At 39.1% G+C, this 13,162-nt stretch overlaps 1 protein-coding gene across 1 annotated transcript in view; it reads left to right on the top strand.

Moving 5' to 3' along the window:
* The first annotated feature begins 6,909 nt into the window (after window positions 1-6,909).
* The window catches only part of ANKEF1 (ankyrin repeat and EF-hand domain containing 1), a 24,138-nt gene continuing 17,885 nt past the window's right edge, over window positions 6,910-13,162 (top strand). The window contains exon 1 of the mRNA XM_039874487.1: window positions 6,910-7,407. The gene's annotated coding sequence lies outside the window, so the exon portion shown is untranslated. The remainder of the gene's footprint in view (window positions 7,408-13,162) is intronic.

Here is a 13,162-nt window from a genome sequence, read left to right as displayed (position 1 = left end):
ATGCCATGTATCATACTGGCAAGGCTGACCAGAGTAGTGGAAAATATGACTGCAACTATGCAAAACTAATTGGACTGTGTCTCTAGTATTTCTCATCTCCAGTGTAGTTAACAAATTCCCAGTTCATGTTCATACCTAGATGTGGCCTATGACCCATATATATGAGCCTATGAATGGTATAAAATAAAATCAAAATAAAATTTCTTATAATACAAGACACTGCAGTCATTAAACTAAGATGAAGCAAGTACTATGAAATATGAAAATATGGTACTCGAATTCTATTTATTCAAAAGTCTTCACTGAGCTGAGCGTGTTCTTTCAACAAATTCAATTACTGATTTGAATATGTATTATATTTTAATTATGGCAGTCACTGGAATAATTAAAGGAAGCACTGGCTAATGACACATTTAATAAAATATCTAATCAGCTTGAGATTAGTCAATCATTTAAGTTTGTTTTCTCATGAAGATCTAATTTCTGGAACAATTGTGCCTATATTTTTGGTAGGTACATCCCTATACTCAGGTCTGTATAATGCATAAATCATTTTGGAATTGTGCTAGTTTATTTTGACTGCTATTCTAGACAAGTGTTAAATAGGAGAGAAAGGCTTTGGCTTTTTCCATAATTGAAATAAATGTACAATGAGCAGTAACTTCTTGAATTCACTGCTAAGTTTGTCTAATCAACATAATGATGCAGATTTACTCTGCCTATGTATGGAATAGCAAAAGAAGGTTGAGAAAGAATAACTATTAATTAATATAGGTCATATAATTGTTATATATTAAGACCAGCTATAATTTCTGGATCGATATTCAGATCATATTTATATTACACAGAAGAGATATATATCAAAAATTTATTTAATAAATGTGTCAAATATTGAAGAACATTTGGTTGGGTACCAAAATGATGCTATGGCAGGATGTTTTTGGCTGTAAGAGGTTCATCTCAAAATGACTTAAAAACATAGAGAGTTATTATCTTATTTAGTAAGAAGTCAGAAGGAGGGCCAGTCCAAGTTATTCAAATTAATTAAAGTCCCTAAGTTCTTAGAATTTGCTCTGTTAGTCTTAGCTGGTTGACTTTTGTCCTGAGCCTTGTCCCTTTGTGGTCAGATGGTTGCAGCACCTTCTAACAATGAAGCCTGAACACAAGGTGTAAACCAGGTTGTCCCAGTCACCACTGACACATGGTCATCCTTTCCATAACTATTACACCATTCTTTGCAAAGACCCCACTCTCACTCAGTGATGGGAAAATTAAATGTTTTCCCATTCAATAATCTAGTCCAACTATGATTGTCTGTCTAATCCTGTTATTATAAAGCAGGTACAGGTAATGAGTCAATGAAATCCAAGTACTGTCAGTATAAGCACAATTTCATCACTGATATGTGCTGATGGGAGGGAGAAGTGAGGAAAAGAAGAAAAGAGAATCTGCTTGGATTAGTGATCCAATGGTTCACTAGTCCATTCACAAGGACTAATGGTTCCTTGGTGGAAACAAATGGACCATGCTGTCTTCTGTTGCTGGGCAGGTAGGAAGACTCTGATTTTTAATTTATTACTGGTGAGTTGGTTTCATTATAGCTGATGGACATGTTTTTTTTCTAAACCTGTTAGCCTTGTATCAGCTGCATTTCCCTTTGGAGCCAACAAATCACACATACTTCCTTTAGGAGGTGTATCTACCTTTCTTCCACTGCTCCAATAAGCTAGTTCACAACTTCTGTCCCTTAACGAATCTCAGAGATCTTTCATTTAGAAATACAGAAACTTGTGGGGTCCTAGTTTCTGTCCTCTGAGATAAAGGGAGGGTGAGTGACTCTGTTTATCTTGTCTTATTGGCTTAAATCCTTCATAGAGCCTTCTGTCTTCAGAAATCTCCAGATGAGAAGGAAATACTATAGATATGGGCTAGCATACATGAAAATTTTAAAAGTTTTATGTTCAGGCTTCTGTCCAACCTCTCTGACCCTCTTAGATTTAGGAAGCATTCTTGTACTAAACTCTAACTTCCCCCAAACTCTACCTCCTCTAGAATATTTCTCTTTCCTTCATCTCCTGTTTATACCTCCGGTGGCATGGTTGAGGGTGGCATAGGAGCAAATCAAGCATTTTGTGGCAAAGTCTCCATTAAGCCTAGCTATGGAACATCTAGGGATGCTCTTGAGAAAAGAAAAAGCCTGATGTCTCTATCCAGGGCTTCAGGCATCTAAAAGTTTTACTGCAGCTGAAAGATCCACTGTTTAGTGACTGACTTACATGGCTGTCGGCTGGAGTCCTCAGTTCCTCACCACCTGGGACTCTCTATAGGGCTACTTGAGTTTCCTTATAACATAGCAGCCTGTTTCCCCCAAAGTTAACATATTGAGAGAGAGATTCAGAAGCCACAATGTCTTTTATGACTTCATCTCAGACATCACACACTTCCACTTTATTTTAATCATTAGAAGCAAGAGACTAAATTCAGGATACCTGAAAGGGAAATGAAATTAGGCTCTGCTTCATGAAGGGAAGGCCAAAGAATGTATGCATATTTTAAAACACTACAGTGTTATTATTATTATTGTGAGGCACACGCGTGCATGTGCACACACACACACACACACACTCACACACACAATTTAACTTGACTAAGCTTACATGGTTAGCAGGCAGGGCAGCTGAGACACAACAAGCCCAGGTAGTCTGACTTGGTGCCCAAGCTCATAACTACAATGTGAAACTGCTGTTCAAGGAAAAAAGATAGATACTCTGGGAATTTGTTATATACATTGACATTGAAGATTTATACTGCCAGTGATAGTATAATAATTGTCTGGAATTAGAAATCCTACATTATTTTTGGCTAAACTCAAGGGTTGGGCTGAGTAGAAGGTTGGAGGTGTGGAAGAATAGAATGTGGAAGTGACAGTGTTCTTTTTAGATTGCAGAAAGCACTGGGAGAACGGCATCTGAAGATAGGTGGGGAAAAGTTATTTTATTTTTATAAAATTAAAAAATAGATTACTAGTGCCTGAAAATGGGAGGTGATTATTAATGAGATGAAAAAGTTCATCAGATTTCCCAAGTTAACAAGGAATAATTTGATTAAATCAGAAAAATATGGAAAAAAGAGATCATAGCAAACTAAACAATAAGCAGTAGATAAGAATAAAAGACTAAAACCAAGTATATCACTTATTATACGAATTGTAAATGTATTAGAGTCTCTGATCAAAAGACAGAGATAAATTGGATTAAACAACAAAAAGCTAGCTACACAGTATTTATAAGAAGTGTAAATAAATTGATCATAAAAGTTTGAAAATAAGAAGATTGGGCAAAAACAAAAAGAAATGAATATTAGACAAGGAAGAATTAAAGAGTGTGTATACTCTCTAAGGAAAGGAAAGATTATGTAACAATAAAAGGCAAAAGTTGGGAATCGGATGTCATAAATTTATATGCATAAACAGCATAGCAGTAAAAATTACTAGAAATATAAGAAGAATTTGTTAAAACTACACTTATTGTGAGAGATTTAATATAGTCTAAGAATTAGACTGATACAGTAAATTTAAAAATAACCAAGTACATAGGAAATCTAATACACAGTAGCCTACAAATAATGAAAATATGTTCAGGAACAAGAGAACTTGTGAGGTGTTTATTTCACAAAAATTTTCCCATAGGATCTTAGAAGGATCTTAGAGAAAAGTACAGATTTGATATGGATACGTGTATCTGCAAGCTGCTCATGTAAAGGAATAGTTGCTCAACATTCATGCATTCGAAAGTGTTTTGTAAATTCTACAATATAAAAACGTTGATCCAAGTCCTTCATGGAAGTCCTTCATTAAGCAGTGCTCACTGTTGTCAACTAATTTATTTCCCATTTCGAAGCTATGACATGTTTTTATTTCCCTTTTGGAAAGAAATAACTAAATATCTGTTATGAACCAATCATTTGCTTGTATAATACATAAAGTTGTGAATAAATGTGCAGTACAAAATAGTAAATAGCCTTCCCCACAACACAGAGGCACCCCGAAAGAGTTAGTTATTTTTAGAGGAGAAAATTTGAACTCATGGGCATTATAAAAGATGAATTTTGTAAATATTTGTGAAAAGATAACAATAAACTCTACTAATTTTGCCTTAATCTTATGAAAAAATCCATAATGATTCAACAAATTTTACTTCTAATTAAATACACCTTCAGCTATTGTCATACCATACCAGTTACCAACTCATATTTTACTAATCTTCACATATAAATTAAGTACTATTGTTGTTGCTATGAAACAACTACTATGACCTGCTTTTCAGGCCAGTAAATAAGAATTTAAGAGCTCTGGTAGCTAATGCAGTTTATTACTACATTTTAATGGCAATATTTATAAAGATGCGTGAAGTAATTCAGTAAAATCACTTTTCTGTATCAAGAATTTTGCAGAAAGCCTGAGGCTATGTAAAAAGTACTAAATGTACAACCTTTTGGCATAGTTGTAATTTAAAAATAAAATGTTATTTAATACTAGATAAAGATAGAAGCACAAGTTAGATTATTGGGTCAGAATTTAGCCTATGAATCAATCTGTCTCATAGTTCATATTGGTTAAAAACTACATCAACTTTTCTGCCAGTTCTCAGTTAACTTTGTTTTAAGCAGCAGGACTATTAATGCCTTTTACTCCCATTTTTCCTTTGTGTTGTCCAAGTTCTGATAACTGTACTGCCAAATGGCTAAGGGCAAAAAACTACAGAAATAAAATTCAAGTTAAAAACTTTGCACTGTTTTTAAAACCTCTGGTGAAAGAGATGAAAGGTTGTGTCTATTTCCTAATCCATGGGATTTCTAAAATTTACCCATGTTATGCCTGCCCCTTAAACGAAAGAAGCTGGTAAATTTAAGTAGTTCAGCATAACTGGCCTCCCTGGGCATCAAAAAGGTTGAAATTAAATATAATTATCTATTGCGAAGCTACTTTTAAGTTACCTACTCATAGAATCAAAGAGTTTTTATGAAACTCAGAGTAAATTTCAATTGAAACCATGTCAGGAGAGTGAGTCAGACTGCTTTGCTTATTGCCAAGGTCTCAATCAACTAACAAACATTTACCCAAGTTCTCAAAATATTTGCACCAATAGTTCTAATAAATCCAAACATAGCTTACACATTACTGATCCATTCTCTTCAGTCTCCTAGATGTGTTTCTTCCCAAATCTGCCAGATCCTCAAATAACTTTAGGAACCTTCTCCAGAGTTAAACAACGCTACCATTGACATCAACTTTGTCTCTAAAATGAGAGACTATCATCATAAATGTCCACTGATGACTTGTAATATAGAGTTAGAACTATTCATCTGTAGAAGCGTTCCCTAAGAATCAATTACAGGTGTCCACCAGAGCCTAGAAGTGATCATTCATTGAAATGCCTACTTCCATTATGGCTTTTACGGGCAGTTTTTATTATTCTCATTACAAACTGAGAGCCAAGTAACCTGAGTGACATGCTCTTCATTACCAAACTCCACTAAGTCAACAACCTAAACTCAAATGTGAGACTTTTCTTACACTGAGAAACAGTAATTCAAGAAACGGTGACCTAACACTATTAAAATAATCTAACAGAGTTATGTGGTAAATTCTTGGTGAATAGTGTGGCTTGTCAATAAAATTACATTCAAAATCTCCAAGGAACAAGCTCTCAGACTAATAATCAGTAATCAGAGCATGCAAAAATCACAAAATACCAGTATGTACCCACTAGATTGGCAAAAAGTTTAAAGTGTGACAAAATCAAGTTTTGGCTAAGACATACACTGCTGATGGGAGTCTAAATCACTATATATGTTTGGAAAACAAATTGACATTATCTTGATGTTATGAACAACCTGTGACTCAGAAATTTTACACCTAGGCATACACTCCAGAGAAACTCTTGAACTTCTGCGTCTAAAGACATGTACAAACATGATCATAGCAGCATTGCTTTTGATACTGGAAACCTCAAATGGCCATCAATAGTAGAACTGATTTAAAAGGAGTACGAAATGGTAATAAAATGGAATAGCATACAGCTGTTAAGATAAAAATACTATAATTAAACATAAAGATAATTTCAAAAATAAGACGTTGAAAGGAAAAAATTTGTCACAATAATACACATTTATCATAAATTCTTAAAATGTGTAATACTGAATGCACATTTTTTAGGAAAGCATTTATATGAAGCAACACATTTTTAAAAGGCAAAAAGGTGATAAATGTAAAATTCAGAATAATGATTACCTCTGAGGACAAGAAAGGGAGGGCACAATATGGAGAAGAACCACACAGGGAACCAGTAGAGGCAGCCTTCTTTTCCTTTTTCACGCTTTCCATATGTTATATAGTATATTCTTTTGTGTTCATGAAATAGTCTTTAATAATATTTTAAAACAGAGTCTCTGGGTAGAAGTTAGTATATACTATGTTTAAAAGCATGTGTGTTTTACAGTTAACAAAAGCTTTAAGAAGCCTCCCAAAAAAGTGTGTTGGGGGGTTGGGGTGTTAGGACACACTTGCAGGCTCTGAAATATAATTATCTCCTTGATATATTTGCTACCAGTTGTGTATAAATATTTTTAAGCATCCTAGAGCCTACAAAGAAAATTTCTGGGTAGATTTACTAGGATCTACAGCAGTTGTTTCTGACAAGTAGATTCACTTTTCATTTTATTTCACAATTTATGGCTTTTTTCATTTAACTTTCTTTTTAAATTATTTTATCATGTTATTTATTTATTTTTTTTATAAACGACCTTTACATTTCTAATTAAGTTATTTTTAATGACGGCAACAGATAGGGGAAGGGGAAGAAAGAAGGGAGGACTGCTAGAGACTAGCACTGGGCGCATCACCCCTGCATCTACCGCGGATGGAGTGTTGAACCCATTTCGACCATCCTGGCGAGAACCCCGCCGCCTGGCTGGACTAGCGGCGGGCCACCACTTGCGGGCAGCAGGCGGCGGGCGGAGGAGAGCCCTGCCGGGTCCCGCTGCGCACCTAGGCGGTTGCCCCGACAACCTGGCCTTGCGCGGCCGAAGCTCATAATGTGCCCTGTCTGGGTGGCTCCCACCCCGCCCTCTGCGCTCACCTGGCCGCGCGCTCGCGCAGGGCGGACCCAGGGTCTATGGACACTCACACCCTCTCCCCTGCAGCCGCGAAGGCTGGCTCGCCTGCTCTGCCCACAGGGACACCATTCACAGCTGGGCGCCCAAGCCAGGCTCCGGGAGCCCGAGGTCGCGACTGGGGCCTGCGCCAGGCGGCAGAGAACGAGAGCTGGGGCCGCTGGGCGCCCCTGCAGGCCGAGGCTCGTCGGTGCCCAGCCATCTGCGGCTCCTGATCACCCCCAGGACTGAGAGGTGAGCTTGGCACCTTGGTCTCTGCCACCTGGCCTTTCCCTTGAAATTTACACCTTACCCACCCTCCCCTCTGGATTCCTCTGAGACTTAAAACTGAAAGGAAGCGTAAATAACCCCCTCCTCCAAATGTTTGGCTTGTGGGTGTGTTAGAATACACCGAAGTTTGATTATTCATAGCGAGTCTCTATTGAGGGACTTTGCTAAGCACTTCACAAGAATTAACTCATTTCCATTTCACACAGCCCCATGAAGTGGGTACTATTGTTATCCCCATTTCGCAAATGAAGAGACTGAGGCACACACTAAGTATATAACTGTCCAGTTTCCTCCCACCGGTTTGTATAAATGATGCAGAGGAGAAAGGATCACAAGCAACAGATTTCCCCACCTCCAACACTGTATTCTTTCCACTCTTCCAAGCATATCTCCTTCCATGCCTCTTTCTCACAGACTCCTTCGAGAAGCTGAGGAGCTCCATAGATCTCTCTCCACAGGGGCAAAATGCACTTGGACACCCCTCCTTCCCCACAGATTTTCCTATAATTTCAGAGTATTCAGACCCAAACATGGACCTCAAGTCAAGAAATAACTGTTCTAGTCCACTGTCTTTTGAGATTGTCCATATAGATGGTTAGATGGGAGTATGCCAAAGTTCCCCGAGGACAATGCTAAGGTCAAGTATGTATGCTAAGTTGTGTGTATATGTGGTGACCCTCCTGAGGATCAGAGATGCTACACAGTTTAGGAAGAACTCTGCACTAGACGGCAGGACTTCTGTTATTTCCTCCACTGGGGCAAGGTTCTTGGTCAGTCTTGGCATTTCACTGTGAAGGACACAGAGCACCACTCTTTCCCCACCTTTTGGGGCTTTAGCTGGGAGTGATGCAAACTATAGAACTGGCCCATGGGCTGCTGAATTAATTTACCATTGTAGCTTGATTGGATAATGCTGCAAACTGCTAATTCTTTGTGATGGGTGCTCTCAGAGTCAACAATAAAGCCGCTGATTCCAAAATCTTTGTCTACACAAATAAGATGGCATCGATTCAGTACAGTCAATAAGCTGTTTGAGAGCATCTTATTCTATTCTGTGTAGGATGTATGTACACACACAGTATGATGACACTGCATCCAACCTGAATTTGGCTGACAATTATAAAACCAGCCGTAAACAGCACCTAAAATAAATGTCAACAAGCATGCATCAAAGGCCAAGAGAATGACTTCTGAGGCAGTTCGGGACTTATTGGCGAGCCTATTTATACAACAAGCTGTGTCATCTAGTTTCCTAGTCCACCACACATTATAAACGTTAGAAGGGAAGAGAGAGAAGGAGCTATAGAAAAGAGACACTGAAGCTGCAAGCCATGTGATGGCTGATGTCCCAGCTGCAAAGGAGAAAGCACAAAGAATAAACAGCAGGCAGAAGAGTGGGGAGAAAGGAAGGACAAAACAGCACGCTCACTGGAAACTCTCTCCTCCTTGCTCTCACCTGGTCTCCGGCTGCCTTGCAACTGCTGGAAACCTCATATTCCCTAGAGACCAGGCTCAGCGCTCTCTCCTGAATTATGTATTCTATTGCCTTGTGGATTCTAACTCAGCATGCCTGAAGCTTAACCAGCTACAATCTCTGACCAATCTGGGCCCCATCTTGAACTCCCCATCCCAGACACTGGTAGCCGGTTTCTCAAGCCAGAAACCTAGAAATTTTCTTTGATTCCTTCAACTCTTCAGTCTTTTAACTCTTGATCATAATTTATGAGCAGTCATTTATTCAATGCTGCATGTGAGTCAGGTTCTAGGTGATGGAGAAATAATGCTCATAATATAAAGCTTCTGTTTCATGAAGACAATTCTGGTGAGGGAGATACAAAATACAAAAATTGAATAAACCTATATCTATATATCTATATAAAGGTTATACAGAGAAATATTTTATTTCATTATGAAGAAAATAAAACCAAGGAATGAAGAAATATGATGGCATTAATTTGAATGGTGAGAAGTGTTGACCAACGGAAATTCTGAGCAAAGAGCACTCACTCCAGGCTGAGGGAACAAGTAGTTCCAGAGACTGGAATGAGCTTTGTTCCATAAACAGGAAGAAGGCTAGTGTGGCTGGAGATCACTAAATCAAGGGAGGTTGAAGTGAGGTCTGAGGGGCAGGATAAGTGTCCTGGAGAGGTCATTATGAGGGATTTGGATTTATTCTGATTATAATGAAAAGGTATTGAAGTGCTTTTAAAAGATGGTCTAGAGACAATGTTCTGGCATGAATGTAATATTCTACATCTTGATAGGAGCTTGGGTTATGTGATGTATACATTTGTCAAAACTCATGGAATGGTACACTTGCTATCTATATATTTCATTATATAGTCAAACCAGAAAGAAAAAAAGAGCTGTAAACGAATATTGAACTCCAGTTAAACATGTCTGCAATTTCCTTTGAAATGGATCAAAATTACGATGGATAAATGAATAGATGGAAGGATGGATAGATATGTGATATAGCAAGTCAAGCATTAATGGTAGGATCTCAGTGGTGGATATGGGTGTTCGACTATATTTATGTTTAAAAATAGTTATACTAAATGTCGGGGGTGAAAGCTTGTCTGATCTTATCTGATCTACATTTAACAAAATTTTTTCTGGGACTGAATAGAGAATGAGCTATAGAGAGCTGTTGTGGAGGCAGTGAGACAAAATACAGGGCTGTGGCAATGATTTGGCCTAGGACAGTACCAATGGAAGTTGCTATATGGCTATGGTCTGAAGGTAGAGTTAATAGGATCTCCTGATGGATTTAAAGAGTAGGGGGTCTGAGAGGAAAAGAATGAAGAGTAACTCCTAGGTTTTTAATCTGAGTAGGTGGATGGGTAGCAATTATTGGAAATAGAACTAGAGAAGGTCGCGGTGATGTCAAGAATTCTGCTCTGGACATGTCACATTTAAATGTCTATTAGATGTCAAAATGAGGATGAAGAATTGACAGGTAGGTATATAACTTTGGAGCTCTGGGAAGAGTCAGAGATGGCTGCATCAATTACAGAATGAACAATCAGAACTGCAAATTGGGATGAAGGTCATGAAATATGGGATAAGATCACAGAGGAGTGTGTGAGAATAGAGAAGGGTCCTGAGGGCCTAACCTTGGGCACTCCAACAATCAGTTTCTAATAGAAGAGGTGAAACCAGCAAAGGAGACTAAGAAGGAGGGGATGGTGAGGTAAGAGGCAATGGAGATGTTATGGTTGCCTAGAGAGACACACTTAATGAAGGAGCAAGTGGTCAACAGCGCGACTTATGGCCATAGGGAATGTGTAGGTGAGGGAGAAGGTTTATGGTGGGGAAAAGATGGTGCAGTTTCAGATTTTGTAGTAAGATGGAATCTTTTCATTGCAAATGACAGAAACCCAGCTAACTAGCTTCTGACAAAATAAGTTCGGGGGAAAGGTATTTTACCCATGCAATCCTGAACATTTAAGTGGTAGGTGACTTCTAGCACAACTGAGTCTGGAGTGCAACTGTTGCCATCTGTCTCAGTCTCTTTAACACATGCTCTCTACAACAGCCAATGCAGCCTCACCCCACACACTACTGCTTAATTACTTCAGCAGAAAGAGTAGTTTTTCCATACAGTTCTAGCAGAAGAGTCCCATGAGATGCTGGTTGGCTGATGTCTTTTCTGAGTATATGCATGAGACAGTCATTGTACTTGGGGAGAGTGTTCATTCACACAGGCTAAGTCTAGGTCTCAGACCCATTCCCATCACAGAAGATGGAAGGGGAGGCCACATTCAAAGGTTTGGGGTAGAAGCTTGTCTGATCTAATCTGATCTACATTTTAAAAAGACTTTTCTGGGGACCGAATAGGGTGGTGGAAGCAGTAAGACAAATTAGAGGCTGTGACAATGATTTTGCCTAGGGTAGTGCCACTGTATTATCTGAGATGACTTGCCTGTATGGTAATGTTTTTTTTTTTTTCCTCCAGAAAAAATCAAGAAAAGCAATCTGGGTATACCTAGCCTAGACTACTACTCAATTCAAAAGATTGGTCTTTTCATAAATAATAAAAGAAGATAAAATTACATATTAAAATGATCATCACAATGTTATAGTGGGATTATTTATGAAGACTGATAGTTGTCTCTCAACCATTTACCTACCTCATTCTCACATAAGATGACATAGGAATTACCTATCTTTCTTTGGTATCTATCTCACAGAGCCTAGTAGATTCCTGTTTATAATGAGCACCTCAAAATGTTACATGTTCTTTATAACATGTTTTAACTACACATTGTGGGAGACGTGTTAGTACAGAGACATAGAGTGGGGAGCTCAAATCCTTACCTTAGCAACTTAGTTAGCCTAACCTTCATAGGTAAATGGGGAGGCTGTGTCAAGGAGGGAAAATTAAATGATGTAACAAGAAAACTGCATAACAAGAGTAGTATTTGGGAGGAGGGTGGATGGTGTAGATGATAGAGGCTTTGTTCATCTCTCTTGAGACCAAATCAAAGTTATGACAGAAACATGGAGCAAACAGCAAGCAGAGTTGCCTGGGGTCTTGATGAACAGAAGCACTACAGTTAGGGAAAGAAGTAAGAAATCAACTTGCAATGGTAAAAGGTAGGAGGGGGTGAAGGTGTGAGGCTGCTTGGTTCCAAGTGGCTGAATGGGACAGAAGCTATGAGAGCTGCTGGCAGCTGCAGACACCTCTTAAAGGGGCCGTGTCCGTGAGCGGACTTTTGCGGTGATAGACTTGCTTGTTCTGAGCACCAGTGCCAACTCAGCTGCTGGGGGAGCACCAGGGATTTACAGGGGAACACCCAGTTGTTGGAGTGAGAGCCAGAGGCGAAGCTTTCTCCCAGGCAGAAGTGCTGGCGGTATACATTGTCCCTCTGTTGAACCCACCCCCCTCCTAGTGTATGGACAAAGCACCACTATAAGTAACTCAGCACAGAGGATTCCCTGAAACTCTGCCTCCCCCAATTCACAGTCCCACCCAAGTCACATCCAGTTGTCTCCTCAGCGAGTCCGGTGATCCTTGCTGAGCCAATTACAAGACACTGTTGGCAGCTGGCCTCGGTTTCTGGCGTGGCCTCTGAGGCAACTATAAGCATAGCATCTGTGGGTTGCTTGCTGCATCTTAACAAGTGGCCCTGTAGGGGCACAAGCTGGGGCTAAACTTGGCCTGAAGCTGAACTCCTCTTGGAACTGTGACACTGGACACCTAATAAGCCACACTAATAAGACCGGGAGACTTAGGAGCTTTGCTTGGTACATAGAAACAGACACAGAAAAGTAGCTAAAATGGGAAGACAAAGAAGCGGAAAACATATGAGAGAACAAAACAGAGACCCAGGAGTATTGGAGTCAAGCAATCTAACAGATTTAGAGTTCAAAATGCCGGTTATAAAGATGCTAAATGAACTTAGGGAAAATGCAGATGAACTCAGTGAGAATTTCAACAAAGAGATAAAAAACATAAAGATGGAAATGGAAATTATGAAAGGGAACCAGTCAGAAATGAAGAACACATTATCTGAGATGGGTATATTAGAGGGAATCTTCCTTCCAATGAAGGAAGAAGAGGATTAGACCACTGATATAGAGGATGGAGAAGCCAAGGACACTCAATCAGAATGGCAAAAAAAGGAAGCCAAGACTATAATAATAGTTTAAAGAGCCTATGAGACAAAATTAAATGTAAAAGTATATGTGTCATAGGGGTATCTGAAGGAAAACA

The sequence above is a fragment of the Pteropus medius genome, unplaced genomic scaffold (genome assembly GCF_902729225.1).
Source record: "Pteropus medius unplaced genomic scaffold, Ma_sr-lr_union100, whole genome shotgun sequence".
NCBI lineage: Eukaryota > Metazoa > Chordata > Mammalia > Chiroptera > Pteropodidae > Pteropus > Pteropus medius.
Note: the sequence above shows the minus strand (reverse complement) of the source record. Positions and strands in the feature narration are given on the sequence as shown.